At 36.0% G+C, this 17,270-nt stretch overlaps 1 protein-coding gene across 3 annotated transcripts in view; it reads right to left on the bottom strand.

The window, feature by feature from the left end:
* The window catches only part of LOC110443545, a 49,134-nt gene that overhangs the window by 17,969 nt on the left and 13,895 nt on the right, over nt 1-17,270 (bottom strand). Inside the window, exon 1 of one of the 3 annotated variants that reach the window (XM_021487815.1) lies at nt 12,686-12,794. The exons of 1 other annotated variant lie outside the window; for it this stretch is intronic. The gene's annotated coding sequence lies outside the window, so the exon portion shown is untranslated. Of the gene's footprint in view, nt 1-165; nt 489-12,685; nt 12,795-17,270 lie in introns of those variants that run through there. One more of the 3 variants, XM_021487816.1, reaches the window with a different exon arrangement.

A 17,270-nucleotide genomic window follows, 5' to 3' on the forward strand; every position in this document is an offset into this window, starting at 1 on the left:
TTAATAAAGACTCAGATTTAAAAATGTCAATAACGCTTTAAATCATATAAGCAAATATTAACATATTAAACATATACATGCATTAAAATAGTATATTCAGACGATTTGAAGGGAGGAGATCTTATGTTACTTAAAAACTAGTTGATATTATATACTATTACTTACTAGCTTTTTCCAATAAACACAGTACTATTTCCCACCGGAACACAAAAAAGGAACGTTTTCCGTTTTAGTTTTTCTCTTCCTTATAAATCACAGTTACACAGTTTTGCTCAGTTCAGGGTGTGTATCTCTTCGTTTATAATTCATATCACAGACGCTTGTCAATAGGTGACGTAGCTTAACAATACCTTTCTCTATTGAAACAATTAAACGCACAGTGTCCTTCAATAAATGACCCAACACCTTCCGACAAATGGCCACAAAGACAAACGTCCATCCATGATTTACTTCGGCGTTTAGCTGAAGGGTACGTTCTGACGAAAACAATCCCAAGGAGAATGTGGACAGAGTTCGGCAAATGGGTATTGATCGTTGAACAACAGTGGCGCTTTTAAAGCACAGGGGTTTGATCAGGATTAGAAAACAGCTTGTTTAATTCATATTAAAGAAGAATTTGTTTGGGGAATATGAGCGCGCTCATGATAAAAGTGGAGTCGAAAATTAATGTTTGTGATGCAAATTTGTCAGAATAAAGGGACGTTTTAAACAAACTTATTGAGGCGAATAACCACGTTTTCTACACATATATATATATATAAATAAACGTTTACATATTATGATAAACAACACGATTCTTGAATTTAATTGGCGCATATGATTATCAACATGTTACCTTACCCCTAGAATGTTTTAAAGGAATCACCCTACATACATGTACAACAGCGACGATATTTTCTTCATACATTGATATGAAGGGCCATCTAATCATGTCATGATTTTGTAATGTGCTGTTAGGCACCCATCCAGCCATTGACCACACTCGACCTTGCTCGACTAGTGACCGCGTTCACGGTTCTTTCCAGTATGGCAGTATTTCCCCATCTTATTTCTTTGCAGTTGTACTTTTAGTAGCTGATATGAATGCTGCCAGAATTTGACAGTTTATTTTAGAGGATGTTTATTTTAGCGGCTTGTCTATAATTATAGTTATCTGTTAATTAAAACATCTAATAAACATGTGAACTAAAAACAATAACTTCTGTCTTTCCCTTAATCTATAACCTTCTATATTATAGCTTTGTCCTCGTCCGTTGCTGTATAAGTAGTACGTGAGGCACGGTAGTCTAGTGGTCGGACGCCGGGCTCGTGACCGAATTAAGGGCTGTGAGTTCGAGTCACGTCAAGGCACTGTGTTGTATCTTTGAGCAAGATACTTTACTCCGCTTGTCCCAGTCTACTCAGCTGTAAATGAGTACGTAGTTGGGTAGTGCTAGAATATTTGAATGCTAGCTGTGAGCGCCGAAATGGCAGCACCGGCTGTATGCTACCCAGGGAGTTGAGAAAGATATTGGCTGGTTGCAAAGGCCCTATAACCACGGATATTTATTTGTGAACCGCTTTGAGACGACCTTCGAACTAGGTTGTGATGAAACGGCATATAAGAACCTCGAATTATTATTATTATTTTCATTATGTCTATAAAGTCATTTTTCTGTGAAAACGTCTTATAAAATGGGACATAAAAACTATTATGCAAATGAAATCACTTTTCTCCCAATACCTCTGCAGTCTTCTATATGTAGCTTATCGTTTCCCAGCGCCTGCGTAGTTGCCGGTCTATAAAAGCACAGGAATTAAAACCGATTTGTACATGATATAACTTCTGTCTTCCCTTATCTATAGTCCGCTATGTAAACTTAGCCCCTGTCATATGTTGTTAGATTTCGACCTTTACCCGGAAGGTAAAGTTCTGCCTTTCCTTACTTCTCAGGGGCTGCGATGCTACCACTAGCCCTCCATCACTGGGTTGCAGGTTCGAGGCCTACGTGGGGTAGTCGCCAGGTACTGGCCGTAGGTCGGTGTTTTCCCCCCCTGGGAACTGCAGCTTTCCTCAACCATCAAAACCTGGCACGTCATTAAATGACCCTAGCTATTTATTTCCCTTTAAATTTCGACCTTCAGTCGTAAGGTAAGTTGTTATGCCTTTCCTTACTTCTCTGTCTTCAATATATTTTGACCCTTGTCCGTTGCCTGCAGTTTTTGACCTGAAGTCGTAAGGTAAGTTCTGCCTTTGCATACTTCTTTGGTCTTCAATATGTGTTAACCCTTGTCCATTGCCTGCAGTTTTTAAACCCTATTTCACGTCAGACATGTACAGACAACGAAACAGTTAAGACAGTAGGGCACTTGTTGTACCCCGCCCGACCGTGACCTCCCTCTTTAGGTATACACACACTTGAAACGCCGGCGTTATCACACTGGTGACACAGGCAGGTAGCTTAATAATGTATAGAAACACAACTCCGATACATGGCGATATATGGGGATTTAAATTTGCAAACACTTCCTTGTTGTCTAAATTTATATTTTTGTTTTGTTTTCATTCCCCATAAAGCAGTCTAAACATTTGGCAATAATATTTTGAACAAACATCTATTCATGCTTAGCGTGTCTAAATTAGCAGGGGGCCATAAAGAGCGTAATATTTTTTCAAACGATCGATTGTTTCAACATTAAAGACGGACGACAAATAGAAATTCAGATGTCCGAGAAAAAAATCAATTTAACGTGTTTGTTTGCGTATTATGTACGCATTAAGGGCCTAACAAAGGTAACGGACTTACAGGACAGCGTCGTATGGTGCCATACCTGTAATTAACAACTAACACCTGTACAGGTAAAGATTAATGATCAATTGTTGTCAAACAGTTCAGTTCAAATATTTAAAGGAATACAAAACAAGAAATCGAAGCTTTATTAAACTGTTTAATTGGCCAGTATATGCATTGTCATTTATAGAAAAGAAAACGTGACATCAAACACGAAAATGTCGAAAGTAAAAACAAATAGCTTCATTACTAATAATTAAACTCAACGAACTTATATCAAACAATACTGGTTGAACAATACTATCTATAAAGATTTTCTCTCTTCAAGCCTTATGGTGACATTGCTAGTTTGGAAGTCCAAGCCACCAACAATAAACTGAACCAAAATATTTGCCTACACCGATACATCCCCTGGTATGTCTATACCTGAAGTTGATCGTCGCCATATTTGTACGTAACAAAATATCTTTATCAGATTCTGTTAAAATACAATTTCCTAGGAGTTGTCATTTTTTATATTTATTCTTTTTTTCCCTGCCATGCCAATTATTAGTCTGCCATGAGACCAACACGTTCATTTATACATAACTTATCTATTCTTGAGGAGTAGTTTTCAAAGGCATGTGCCAAGCCTCTCAGGTCTTAGGAATGATAGGGGGAACTATTGCAACGTCACAATTGAAGATGACGACGAAAAGCATGCATTGTTACGTGATGTCAAATTTCAATTGTTAACACGAGAATTTTCAACAGTTTGGTAGTGAGCAACTCTTTTCGTGAAACATAACTGCTGTTCATCAAGAAACAAACAATCCTCTCTTTGTATACTAAATTACTAAATGTTTTCATGATATTGAGTCTGTGTTCTCTGTAGAGAATCAAGTTAGGTTTAAACAATATATCTTCGTCGTGAAAACTCATCGATTCTGAGAAATATTTCAGGATCCCCGTAACACTGCCAAACATTGTAACTAAGTATTGTAGACTGTCATTTCCGGCATAATTATAGGTTCAGTAAACAATTTCTAAAAAGAAAACCCATACCTTGCGGGACTTATGTAAGAAATAATAAAGATGAAATGAAACAACAGTGTTATGAATTTAAATGTTCGGCCGAATTAGACTTGAACTCGGACCATGGACTTCAGATTGATATACTATCGCTCTGAACCGATTGACCTGTCTGGTCTACGGAAATATCCAAACAGACGTTAAGGGGAGGTCACTCTATATAAGAGAAAACACACACACATTGCAACGGGACAGGAATCGCTCTTGACATTTCCGGTACTGTCAATGATCTCTTAGATTATTTATATATATATGGTCGTTGCTATTTGACCGCTATTTACATGGTACACAGTATATACACACACAAGTATTACAAAAAGCTAAGGGAGATAATCCGAATAATATTTACGTGTCCGAAACCTTTGAAAGGGAAAAAAGAAAATATAATTTCTTTGCACGATCTATAACCATTGTCGTTGTGAAAATGACCTTATTCATTTAAGTTGTCACCCAATTTTAATCCATTCTGAAACGCTTTCATTAAAGCAAACAAATAGTATAAGTGTCGTACGTAGATATTTTAAAATCCAAAAGCGAGAACTCGTATACATATAATAGCGATTAAAATAGCAATATAAAAATATTTGAGTTTATGACAAATTATTTTCTTTTAAAGACTTAGCTCACATACCCCATGAACTATTTACTTATGGCAGGTATGTTGATTGTATATTACAGTAACACCGTAACAGCGACAGTCAGACATGGCTTTGACCTTTAGACCTCCCAAATACCTCTCGTTAACTCGACATTTCTCTATGAAGCGATAAGTATCCGTTAAACGTGTATCACTACCGGGGAGCGTGTAACGTAAACACGTTGCCTGTATTGGAAACCGTCGACCACAGGGACCTGATCAATTTGTTACAGCTGTATTTTGACCTAAACTAAGGCGTTCAGAGTAATTTAACACGTTTTAAGGGATTATATCAACTTTCGGTAAAACATGACACCCCAGTGATTATATCATATACTCTTATTATCATCATTGGTGTGGTGTTTTCATCATTCCCCCATCCACCTTTATTTTTTTTAATAGATCTATATAAATAAATAAATCCTTTGGAAAAAAACTAAAATCAGCCGTTAATTTAACACAAACTCATAATTTAAAAAAGAATGTCAGTAACAAATAATATGCAAAACAATGTATCTGCATGGATTCGAAATCATGGTTCGTGTAAAGTTTATAAACGTGAACTAAATGACGAATTATTGATACCAACTGTACATACCCAATAATAACATCTGGCAATATTTAACCCACCGTAAAGGTCGTTACTTGTAGAAATTACATATTAACTTAAACATTTATGGTAGGTAAAACGGAGGTCAATGAGCTATTAAGGTATACGTATATGTCAGAAGTTTTCAATTCTATTTAGACACGTGGTCAACAGGATATTATCGTCAAGATCAAAGACTAGCGATCGATCCACAAATGAGATAGCAAATGACAACTACACCAGGGAGACTGATATTAGCGTCGGTAAAATTGTACTTATCTGTAAAATAAACTTTTAGATGTCCATAGACTCAATTATTTACTGGTTCAAATGTATGATGGCTTTTCTCTGACACGTTGATCGAAGACAAACAGTAAATATAAATAAAACCGGTGAATTCAAGGACAAGAAAGGCTTGTCAATAGTAATGGATCTTTAATGTAAGAACTTCCTCTTGTATTACCGCTTTAGTGTATACTCCGACAACTAAATTCTACCTATTTATTTTGGGTCATTTGATGAGTAAATTACAAATAACGGCGTCGAAACATTCGTCAATTCGTAAATTTATATCAGTGTTATTTGAAATCAGTATTATATGAAATCACAGTCATTTGAGTCGGGACGAACCATTGTTTTATGAAGGAATTAAAAAGTAATGACTCTGCGTGCCAGAGAATGATTTTTGGTACAGTATTTGGTATTGTAAACAATGTTTGATACAAAATGAAATAAAAATCAAATTAAAAAATCCTAATTTCTGTCCCTGATTAGCGTCGAACCCCTTTGATTAACGACGCAAATAGAAAGCCATTGAACATGTTCCAATTATCGACTAATTACAAGAAAACGTAATTCAGTAATGTCACATTTTCAAATAGCAATTAGTTAAGAATCCATATCGACATAATAACGTCATCTTGACTGAAAACCTTTCCCAGTTTTTCATATTAATCCATATCGATCCTTTCCGTGACGCCCCAGTAACATCCTATTCGAAGTCCGGTTCCGTTACAACGCTTACAGGGTTTTAATTATGAAAATCAAGGTGGGTATATCGACTTAGTCACACTTGCTATCAGGACGTTGTTAACGAAACAAAAGTCACGTGGCTAAGAGTTAAAGATCCTTGTCCCACTAGTATCGTAAAACCAGACGCTTGATCACTTGTTAATCAACAAGAGTCTGGTTGAACGAGACTACTGTCCCACTGCAGGTAAAACACTAGCCTCGTTCAACCAGACTCTTGTTGCCTCACAAGTGATCAAGCGTCCGGTTGAACGAGACTAGTAAAACACTAGAGAGTTCCGTTGTAGTTTTTCGTATACACAGTTACCTCCCCCTGAGTTACTGTAGTGCGACTTGGCGTGTACTAATCAGAGCGACAGTATATTTATCGAATGATAAAATGTTCTGGGTTCGAATCCTTGTCTGATCTTATTCCATTTTTACACTCAAAATACTACTGTATACTTTTTTGATGTTCATTTTACCTTTATTATTTTTTCCATGAAGATTCTGCAAGGTATGACTTTCTTTTCAGAAATGATTTATTAAAGGGGGGGTCAAGAGGAGAAAAATACCCCAGACCTAGATCCTGATCAAGAGGAGAAAAATACCCCAGACCTAGATCCTGAGTTGTACATTAAAGATGATAAATATATGACAATAAATGTATTGAAATTTTGATCAAAGATAAAAAATTAAATTCCGGCATCCTGATAAAGGTTAGCCAATTACGCCAATACCATTGTCTGTGTGTTATCTATTATTTAAGTGAACAGAGCTTCATTGCATGTTATGAATTAAGGCTAGCATGGTGCTAGGTAGCTGATGCTGCAGTGAGTTTTTGGAAGGATTTCGGAGGTACAAAAATATATATATGTGCATCAAGGGCCTTACATTAATTTGGTGTCTGGCATGTCACTCTGTTAAAATATTGGGCGAAAGTTCCCGTGATGCATATCCTCAGCCCGTGACTGCATACATTTGTGCAATCTACTATTTAGACATATTTATTTAATTACAGCATAAAATACATTAATCTAAAACTTTAAAAATGTTTTTTCGGTAGATTGTCAGACTATTAAACCACAAGTTCCGGGTTCGACCCCTAGCGGAGGCATTGCATTGGAAAATAATTACCTCTGTTTCAAATATGTTCTTTTAAATCTATATACAGTGTAAATAAATTATAATTCCAAAAACGTTACAAATAATGAGTGCAATAAACCGTATATTTGGTTCCTAGTACTTTAAATCTAAGAACGTCATTTCCAAATCTTTATTACAATCTTGTTATTTTATACAAAAGCGAGTTATCGGAGGTCAAAGTTACGCTGGGAAGTACCTAGTACATTAATTGCCTGGCCAATACTTCAAAAGACTCACACACATCAATCTTTAATCATTCTCACATTGATTTAAAGATCCCTATCAATATTTCACATAAATTATACAGAAACGTTATTTTTATACAGATTTACAATGATTTAAAGCAAAGTTCATTCAAATCGACCAAGTCAAAAATTAAAGCGATCATTTAAATAACTGACTAATTAAATGTAAATAGCAATGCCGACAAAAGAAATAAGTTGAAAATAAGAAATGAGCAAGAAGCATAAACGACGCGTTTCCGATCGAACTTTATCTTTAAAGAAGGTAAGAAACTGTCAAATTTTGGTGTTTAACAAATTAAAGTACGTATACGCAAGGTAGTACTTGAAAAACAAAACAAAAAACGTGATCAAAATGTTTTCAGTTAATACTTTCACCACTGTAGACCATCATGGACTCATCCATAACAATGCATGGTAGAGTCTACTCAAGTTACATGGGGATGAAATGGTTAACATGTATTTAATCTAAGAAAAATCTGTCGGTGTATAGAATCATCGTTATTTAGTGGTTAAGAAATGTATCTTTAGATCTGTGCGTGACACTCTGTCAGCTGATGACGTATACATAAACAGCCGATTCCGAACTCTTTAGTTCGCGTTAAGGATCCACGTAGCTCTACCAAGATATGTTTTGTTTGGTTTTATTTTGTTTAACGTCCTATTAACATCCAAGGTCATTTAAGTACGTGCCTCCTTGTGATTTGTGAAAGCGTGCACGTGTGTGTGTGTGTATGCTGGAGACAGGATGTGTTGGTGTATACTTGCCTGCTTATAACAGCGAGGATCTGATGCCAACTTTATAGTGCTATCTCACTGAAACACAATGCCGAAGGCACCAAGCACAGTATTCCGCCCGGTCACATGATACTGACAACGGGTGAACCAGTTGTTGCCATTACCCTAAATGCTGAACGTTGAGCAGGGAATAACAACTACCATTTGTGTGGACTTTGGTATGACCCGGTCTGGGAACAGAACACATTGCCTACCTCACCTGGGCGAACGCTCAACATGTAAACATACTTCAGAATCATTTTTTTCCGATTCCGATATAACCATACATTCATAGCTTTGTTAAAATATTTATAAATCTAAAATGAACATCATACTTTGTGGAAATTTTTATTTTGAAAATAATAAAATGAAATAAACAAGAAATAAATCGACAAAAACTTTAACCGCTACAGTTCTACCCGAAACGAAATTAAGGAAACATATCTGTATACGTTTCATAACTTGTTTCTTAATCATAATTGCCTTGTCATATTTATCAAATAAATGTAATGCATTTTTACCAATACGAAATAAAATAAAGTTTATAAGTTTAAAATTAAGTTAAATTAAGAAGAGGTTATACTGTGTACGACATTTTACTCGTAGCGGGGCACGAATCCTTAATTAAGTATAAAATTTAAATCACCTGTGTCATTTGAAACGCGTGAATTTTGTTTATACCTAACTACAGTGTGAAGTAACGCATCGTATCATATGCAATAGAAAACAGATTAGCTTTAGACATTTAGGGCGTTAATGTATATATAAATTTAAATGAATATTTAATGTATATATCAATTAGAAGCCAAAGTTTGTATTAACTCTCAAAACGAAGCATCGTTTATCGTCATCTTAATGTTTAATAACATACATTTGATATGCATCCGTGTATATTATGTTTTATAGTGCTAATATAGAAAACCTATATGTCTGGTCCAATCCGACGTCATGATGTTTAGTAAATAAAGATAGACATGTACGCTCAGATGAATGCAAAGGCATAAAGTTAAATAAATACATCATAAATATAGATCCGTGTTTTAAAATTGTAAAAGGCGAAATCAATTAGGGCTTATTCAAATTGGGATATTTGTGTATGTCTTATATGTCTGTCTTATGTAAGGAATACATAATCTTTCTTATATTGTGGACGAAAACATCTTATACTACGGATACATGCGTCTGTCTTATGTAACTGATACATTCGTCTGTCTTACGTAACTGATACATTCGTCTGTCTTATGTTACGGATTCATTCGTCTGTATTATGTAACGGATCCATTCGTCTGTCTTATGTAACTGATACATTTGTCTGTCTTATTTTACTGATACATTCGTCTGTCTTATGTTACTGATACATTCATCTGTCTTATGTTACTGATACATTCGTCTGTCTTGTGTTACTGATACATTCGTCTGTCTTATGTAACCGATACATTCGTCTGTCTTATGTAACTGTTACATTCGTCTGTCTTATGTTACTGATACATTCATCTGTCTTATGTTACTGATACATTCGTCTGTCTTGTGTTACTGATACATTCGTCTGTCTTATGTAACGGATACATTCGTCTGTCTTATGTTACAGATACATTAGTCTGTCTAATGTAACTGACACATTCGTCAGTATTATGTTACGCATACCTTCGTCTGTCTTATGTTACGCATACATTCGTCTGTCTCATGTAACTAATACATTCGTCTGTCTTATGTAACGGATACATTCTTCAGGATTATGTTACGCATACAGTCGTCTGTCTTATGTTACGCATACATTCGTCTGTCTCATGTAACTAATACATTCGTCTGTCTTATGTAACTGATAAATGCGTCTGTCTTATGTAACTGATACATTCTTCTGTCTTATGTTACTGATACATTCGTCTGTATTATGTAACGGATACATTCGTCTGTCTAATGTAACTGATACATTCGTCTGTCTTATGTAACCGATACATTCGTCTGTCTTATGTAACTGTTACATTCGTCTGTCTTATGTTACTGATACATTCGTCTGTATTATGTAACTGATACATTCGTCTGTCTTATGTTACGGATATATTCGTCTGTATTATGTAACTGATACATTCGTCTGTATTATGTAACGGATCCATTCGTCTGTCTTATGTTACGGATACATTCGTCTGTCTTATCTTACGGATACATTCGTCTGTCTTATGTAACTTATACATTCGTCTGTATTATGTAACTGATACATTCGTCAGTCTTATGTTACGGATACATTCGTCTGTCTTATCTTACGGATACATTCGTCTGTCTTATGTAACTGATAAATGCGTCTGTCTTATGTAACTGATACATTCTTCTGTCTTATGTTACTGATACATTCGTCTGTATTATGTTACTGATACATTCGTCTGTATTATGTAACGGATCCATTCGTCTGTCTTATGTTACGGATACATTAGTCTGTCTAATGTAAATGATACATTCGTCAGTATTATGTTACGCATACCTTCGTCTGTCTTATGTTACGCATACATTCGTCTGTCTCATGTAACTAATACATTCGTCTGTCTTATGTAACGGATACATTCTTCAGGATTATGTTACGCATACAGTCGTCTGTCTTATGTTACGCATACATTCGTCTGTCTTATGTAACTAATACATTCGTCTGTCTTATGTAACGGATACATTCTTCAGGATTATGTTACGCATACAGTCGTCTGTCTTATGTTACGCATACATTCGTCTGTCTCATGTAACTAATACATTCGTCTGTCTTATGTAACTGATACATGCGTCTGTCTTATGTAACTGATACATTCTTCTGTCTTATGTTACTGATACATTCGTCTGTATTATGTAACGGATACATTCGTCTGTCTAATGTAACTGATACATTCGTCTGTCTTACGTAACTGATACATTCGTCTGTCTTATGTTACGGATAAATTCGTCTGTCTTATGTTACGGATATATTCGTCTGTATTATGTAACTGATACATTCGTCAGTCTTATGTTACGGATACATTCGTCTGTCTTATGTTACAGATACATTAGTCTGTCTAATGTAACTGATACATTCGTCAGTATTATGTTACGCATACATGCGTCTGTCTTATGTTACGCATACATTCGTCTGTCTCATGTAACTAATACATTCGTCTGTCTTATGTAACTGATAAATGCGTCTGTCTTATGTAACTGATACATTCTTCTGTCTTATGTTACTGATACATTCGTCTGTCTTGTGTTACTGATACATTCGTCTGTCTTATGTTACTGATACATTCATCTGTCTTATGTAACTGATACATTCGTCCGTCTTATGTTACGGATACATTCGTCTGTCTTATGTTACAGATACATTAGTCTGTCTAATGTAACTGACACATTCGTCAGTATTATGTTACGCATACATTCGTCTAACTGATACATTCGTCTGTCTTATGTAACGGATACATTCGTCTGTCTTATGTTACGGATACATTAGTCTGTCTAATGTAACTGATACATTCGTCAGTATTATGTTACGCATACATTCGTCTGTCTTATGTTACGCATACATTCGTCTGTCTTATGTAACTAATACATTCGTCTGTCTTATGTAACTGATACATTCGTCTGTCTTATGTTACTGATACATTAGTCTGTCTTATGTAACTGATACATTCGTCAGTATTATGTTACGCATACATGCGTCTGTCTTATGTTACGCATACATTCGTCTGTCTTATGTAACTAATACATTCGTCTGTCTTATGTAACGGATACATTCGTCTGTCTTATGTTACGGATACATTCGTCTGTCTTATGTAACTGATACATTCGTCTGTCTTATGTTACTGATACATTCGTCTGTCTTATGTTACGGATACATTCGTCTGTCTTATGTTACGCATACTTTTAAGATACGAAAATGAATTGTCCAAAAAGCAACACTTTCTGTTTTCCTTTGTCGTTACCATACTTTTCTATCTCTCGAAAATCGCTACTGTTTTACCTCTATGTTGCGTTGTGCGGTTTTAACAGCAAGTAAACTATTTTGAAAACTTTACTTGGATAGAGCTTTCTTTAAAATTCAACTTCCTCTTTTAGTGATGTTGAAGTCGTTTTAGTTTAGGCAAGTTTGTTTTCGTGAATTTAAAAATATAATGCATCTTTTACGGTTTTTACAGAAATGACGAATTTTATTTAAGAAAGTAACAGATCGACCAATGCTTACAACGATTTTGTGAGAAGAAAGACTTTTCATAGATATGATTAATTAAACAATGTAAATCAAAAAACAAAACAAAAAGTGCTTTCATTTTGATTTACTTAATTTGATGTGCAGTGATGATTAAAGTAACTGTCTCTAACGCCGAACGCAGCTAGAAATACGTCATGAACATTTGAGTACAAGAGAACGAAAGGTTAAGATACGAAATAACTATTATCTCGTTAGAGCCCACCTGTACAATATACAATAACTTACCTGTAAAATCAAGGCGTGATCCGGTAGATCCAATGTTAGACACGGGATGTGTACTCGGTAGTAAGAACACAGGTGTAATATTGTACAAATGGATTTTTACCTGTGGTCACGTGGTCAGCGCAATCTGAGCACGCAGTGGCTCGTCGCGGTTTAAAAAAACAGCTACATTTGTGAATGTAAACAACTAGAAAATGACTACACTGCTATTGGTGGTATAGAATTACCGCACGGCGAAATAAGTTACAGGTTTGTGATACGGGAGGGTGGAGGGGTGCGTTGTACAGTGTGGTGGTAGTGGTGATGTTTGCGGCGTGCGTGTATACCTAATTTAAAAGGGGGTGGGTGGAGGTTGTTTTTTTTGTACGTGGGTTTAACATCCTCGAACCAGCTAAGATCTTCTACAATGGTTGGTGATAGATCCACGTCGAAAAGAGAGAGTGAAAATACATATTAAGGAGGAGAAAGAGAGAGAGAAAATACGTATTAAGGAGGAGAAAGAGAGAGAGAAAATACATATTAAGGAGGAGAAAGAGAGAGAGAACAGAACGAGGTCCCAATTGTTGCAAGGGGCAATAGATCATTTTTTTTGTTTCCTCTAATGCACTCAAACTCAGCAAACACAGAAACAACCGCCGATTCTGACACGGAAGCATGTTATTCGCCTTATACGATAAATATTAACCTTCGTTACTTACTTTACCACAATTATAAAAGAAGCTATGTTAATTTATGTTGATAACTGTTGTTAGTCAGGATAATTTAGAAGGAGACTTGAGAACCCGGTGTAAACCTACGTGATCGGGCAGGTGACCCCATACCTTTTCAAGTCCGATCGGGAAATCGAACCCCGGTCGTCTTGGCAAAAGGCGAGTGCGTTATTCACTGCCCCACCAATCCACAACTGATACGAGAAGCGTTTGTTAAGGGTATCTTGGATGCGAGGTACATTTGGGAGCGAGCTTGATACAAATGCACTTGGGAGTCGGCAGCGATGGTTTATTGCAATCGAGGTTGCAAGGCTACCCGCGGACGTTAATCAGAAAGTCTTGAGACGAGACAATTACAGATATAATATATCATACTGAACCAAACCTTGTAAATTGTATGTAAATCAATATAAGATATGTGGTAGGGGTACCCACGACAACTTATCCCGAGATGTCAACGTTATGTAGCATAACTTACAATGGTCCAACATTAAATAAAGCTTATAGATACAATGTATTCCTAATGCCATACTTGAGACGGTGAAAGCCTGCCAGTGTCGACCTGTGACACTGTCCTCCACTTACAAGGCCTTTGTCGAGTAAATCTAGGGCTGTCAGTGTACGGCCCATATCTTACTTACATTTATTGATTTCTCAGTTCAAATAAGATCCGGTTTATCTGCATATTTATGAATCTCGAAAAAAATATTGGCGTTAGTTTAAAAGGATTTAAACATATCGGTAACAGATCTTGTTGGGCGAGGCGCAGTACCACTACAGGCTTGCCCACGTAATAAGGTAAAATACGCAACATATTTAAAGATGTGTGTCACACTACCGTAAACTATCCTCCAAGGAGTTTCAAACGAAGTAAAAACCTCGTATGAATGCTATTGTATGTTAAGTTTGTTATATGATGACACATTTGAAAGGTACACAAGAATTGATGACACATTTGAAAGGTACACACGAATTGACGACATGTTTGAAAGGTACACAAGAATTGACGACATGTTTGAAAGGTACACAAGAATTGGAGACACGTTTGAAAGGAACACAAGAATTGGAATTGATGACACATTTGAATGGTACACAAGCTTAGATAAGACCAATAAAAATACTTCCCTTAGCAAATTAGAACCTTTTTACTTAACTATTTTTAGCCAATCGTGTAAACACAAATCTTGATTGCGATAACGTCTTCTAATGATATTCATTCCTTCCCTTTTCACTTCAGTGGATATTGTTTTTCTAACCGAGCGTGCTATAAACTTGTATCCAAGTCCAGTATGACTCCCCACACATCAGAATAGGCCCAGCTAACAAGTATCTACTGTAACGAATTATTCCTATGGTTGGGAGGATGTTAAATATTGAACAAAACCATAACCAAAGACCTTATGTCTGTACAGTTTATATGTTTCTTCCGGATGTTTTTGTGTATAAATATTCAAAGTGTTTATATATATGTTTCATTCTTTCATTTTAGAGAGAAAGAGGTCTCTTTGTATTATTTTCAAGATACAATACAGAAACGATGTAGGGGGTACAACGAACGGTGACATTGACCATGGAGCGAATTTCATCATTTATTAAACGTTCTTTGTTTGATAGTTTCCATGTGAAGGTGAGTTTAGTTCATTAACAATTTTACAATTAATCATACGGTAAAAACCTTGAGAATAACGACTTCAATATCTCTGCTAATGGCAACTTTTTGCAAATAACATATTTCCCCAAGGTTGTTATCAACGCTGATTAATTGTTTCTTTTTGTCATGGCAATAAATCAAATCGAGAAATAGACACCGATGCATTTGCAAATTTGTCTGGATCGAAGCACAGAGGCTTGTAAAAAAAATACATAAACATGTATACGAACACACTTAATGCTTGTTTAGCGTAATATGTGTTCGTGTATAGTTTTACATCATTGTTACAAAGCCCCTGAGATCGAATCAAAGTGCTTAACCGCTGGTAATAACGTTTATTTACAGTTTCTATTGCTATTTACTCAATAAATATATTGTTCTCACAAGCTGGAGTTATATAATCTCATTACTTTATCATAGCACGTGACACGTTTCCATGACACCGAAAACAATAAATGTGGGTTGACAAGAGTGGCCTAAGCTGGTTAAAGTGATCTAAGGATCAGGGTTCGAATCCCGATCTGGTCCTGTTGAATTTTACATTCAGAACATTGTTGACGTCTGGGTCCAGTTGTTCCAAAGGTGATTAGCTTAATCAGTGATAAGCGCAAATTTTAGTTTGTGTGTATCTGTAAAACACAGCTATTGAATTAGTTACAACTTTCCATATATCAAATATTTAGTAGAGTGAATATATATGCACAATTTTGAGTCATTGAAGGTTGAAAAATGTCGTTAAACAGTGATTAAGGTATAACCACCTTTTGAACAACTGGGCCCAGTTCTTTAATTACAAAGCACATATTAACGCTCGCTCTAATAAGTCTGAAAGTGGCTCACAAAAACCAATCATATTTAGTCAGATAAAACTTCCCGCCAAAATATGCATGAAGGGTGAAAATCACACAGAGGGTTATAGTTCGAAAACTGTCACTCAGGTGATAGTCTACAAAAAAATTCCCTGGAATGTGGAAAGCTTTATTCATCTTTATGAACACTCGATCTCGGTCTAACTGTCAACATGTTTTTGTTATAAAAAGCGAAACCTGAAATATTGCATAGTATCGGGCCGAGAACTCCGTTCAGACGACCGTAGACCAAATTTGAATTATATCAAAAAATGTGGTTTTAAATTGAAGCACCTCGTATTTACTGTACATATGAGCAAACCAATCAAAATTCTTGTGTCGTATACTATGTATACTTGTTATTGCCTTCTCTATTGTACATGATTTACTATAAAACAAATTATTTTTCCAATAAATTCGACCGAGGTAGAACCTAAGGTATAGGCGGTAAACTCGACATTATGCTTTTAAAAATGTTTTCAAAAGTCAATTAGCACCTGTAGTTTACCTTTATTTGGTCTCTGAATTGTTAAAGGCGCCACCGAAAGATGACATTTAAACATAATTATTCGATGTTTGGCAATTACCAGTTTAACAGTTGCAATTTAACAAGTACTTTTCAGGGTATTTTAGTTCGAACATATTTTGTACAAAACCCCTGGCACTGCAAGTGACGTCAAATTAGCATAATAGCTGTGACACTGAAAGATCGATAATTCTCAAGTTTAATAGTCATGACATTTGCCAATTTCTTTTAGATGAGAACACGCCTAGGTCTGAATGTTATTGCCACAACACTGATAATGCCTTACACATTTTATTATCCTTACGACTACTTATTACGGGAAAAGAATAAACCTGCAGTATCACACGGCATATTTTAGTAAGAGGCGACCAATGTGGTGTCGGGTGCAGAATCGGGTGTTTTCTTAATATACAACATTTGATATAGCGCCCTATATAGCTAACATAAGCCACTCTTAAGAGCTTGACAATACATAGATATACAATTCATACAATTAGCATACATTAATCAATACAATTTTGAGGAATTCACAGGAGCTGCCTCATCAGACGCTTACTACTAGTCCTATGCCACCTAGCTAATACCTCCCTATGTATGCATGCCTGCGTGTGTACTGGAGATATAATGTGTTCTGTTTGTAGTGGGACCGTGCTTCTAACGACATCATTTACTTGAATGCTATAGCACAGATGCCGCAACATCCACCCCAGACCAATGTATACTCCACCTGGGTTGTTGGAGCTGTGTGGAAAGGAAAAAAAACAACACTTTCTCTGAATATCCATGCGTACAACGACTTCGGGGATCGAATCCCGGCCGCCAGCGTGGAAGGCCGGAGTGGGTTTTTTTGGTG

This window comes from Mizuhopecten yessoensis, unplaced genomic scaffold (genome assembly GCF_002113885.1).
Source record: "Mizuhopecten yessoensis strain PY_sf001 unplaced genomic scaffold, ASM211388v2 scaffold716351, whole genome shotgun sequence".
NCBI classification, from domain to species: domain Eukaryota; kingdom Metazoa; phylum Mollusca; class Bivalvia; order Pectinida; family Pectinidae; genus Mizuhopecten; species Mizuhopecten yessoensis.